Source organism: Corvus kubaryi, unplaced genomic scaffold (assembly GCF_017639235.1).
Source record: "Corvus kubaryi isolate FWS band 111438036 unplaced genomic scaffold, C.kubaryi_AGA036_p1.0 split1-37355, whole genome shotgun sequence".
Classification (NCBI taxonomy): domain Eukaryota; kingdom Metazoa; phylum Chordata; class Aves; order Passeriformes; family Corvidae; genus Corvus; species Corvus kubaryi.
In genome coordinates, this window is record NW_024582078.1 from 375,988 (window position 1) to 377,830 (window position 1,843).

The window sequence follows — 1,843 nt, forward strand, 5'->3', positions numbered from 1 at the left end:
TTATGGGGGGTGAAATTAGGATTTAGGGGGTAAAATGAGTGGTTGCGAGTATGAAATTGGGGTTTGAAAGATGGAACAGGAGAGGGTGATATTAGGGTTTGGGGAGATGATATTGAGATTTGGGGGTGAAATCGGGAATTTAGGGAGGGAAATTAAAGTTTGGGGGATGAATTTTGGGGTTTGGGCAAGGAAATGAGGGTTTGGAGGGGCTGAAATGAGGGTTTAGAGTGCGAAATTTGGAGTTGGGGGAATCCACCTGGGGATTGGTGGTGAAATTGGAGCGTTGAGGGTGAAATTGGAGTTTGGGTGTTGAAGTTATGGTTTTATTGGGGGAAATTAGGGTTTAGGGGGAAGATTTATGGGATTGTAGGATGCAGGGGCAGCAGTTCCAGCAGGGTTGGGGGACACAGCCCTGCTCCGCCTTCTCCTGCTTTGAACCTTTCTTTTTCCTATTTACACTTCTCACAGGCAGAGCAGAGCAGGAGAAAGAAGAGGAAGTGCCCAGGGCCCCACGTGGCAGCAGGATCCTCACAAAATACAGGGATTAGAGCGGGATCCTCACAAAATACAGGGATTAGAGGCGTTCCTGCTCCACGGGAACTGGGATTCCCTGAGGCCGCGGAGGCTCCTTCGCCTCAGACCGAATCCAAACCTCTTCCCCATCTCCGAGAACCTCCGAGCTCCAACTCCCCAGGGAAAGATGGGACCGCTGCTGAAAGCAGAATCTATCAGGATACCCACTGTGTTGTGAAGATTTAACAGGGAAATATTTCAAGCGGTTTGGAGGCCCCGAGTAAGGAGTGACCGTGCCCCGAGACAGTGCCTGCAGCTACTCAGGGTTCCAAAACCGGCAGAGGAGCGCGGGCCGGGCCCTGGGGAGCCTCAGACCCCTGCGCAGCTCTCGCAGTCGCCGGGAGCGTTTCTCTGCATTCCCTGGTGCGGACAAGCACAAGGAAATAGGGGGAGGGTGAGACAGGCACTGAATGCAGCCGAGCTTCCTCCTCTCCCCCGCGGTGGCTTCATCCCGGGCCGGTGGGTGTAGTGGCGGGCTGAGGGGAAGGACAGGGAGCAGGCACCGCAGCTCCGCTCAGCACCGCAGCCCGCCGCGCTCTGAGCCCTCAGGGGCCGCCGCACCGCAAGCTCTGCTGGGGACCGCCTCCCTACCCTCTGCGACCAATCAGAGTCAGCGCAAGCCTGATTGATTTTTGTCCTAGCCAATCAGCACTCTGCCTGTCTGCACCCAATCAGATGCCTGGGGAGATTTTCTCGCCCAATGATAAACCAGGAGTGGAGTTAGGGGGCAGGGCGCGCCCCGTCGTGAGCGGCGTAGGGATCAGCCAATCAGAGCAGGCGATGGCGTTGACTAATGACCAATGAGAAAAGGGGGCGGGAAATAGTAACTCGCGAGATTTTGAGAGGTACGATGGGAACCCACATCTAAGCGAGAGAGCCAATGGAAAAGGGCGGGGCGGGGCCGCAGTGTGAATATTGTAACTGGCAGATACGAGAGCCAATCAGAAGGCGGCGGTAAGTTCGGCCCAGTGTCCAATGGGCAGCGAAAATCCTCCCATGGTTGTACTGCCACGACTGACAGATGGAACCGCCCAATCAGATCGCCGCGCCCTTTCTAACTGCCCAATGAGCAAGCGGAGCGGGGAGGCGCGCGACGGCGGCGATTCCCGCCCCTCCCCGCGGGAGCATGGGGCTGGTTGGCAGACCGACAGCCCGGCGGACCAATGGGAACGCGCAGCGCCACGCGGTAGGCGGAGCTTCCTCGCGGCGGCAGCCAATGGGCGAGGGCGCCGCCCTGGGCAGCCAATGGGCGCGGGGGGGGCGGCGCGCG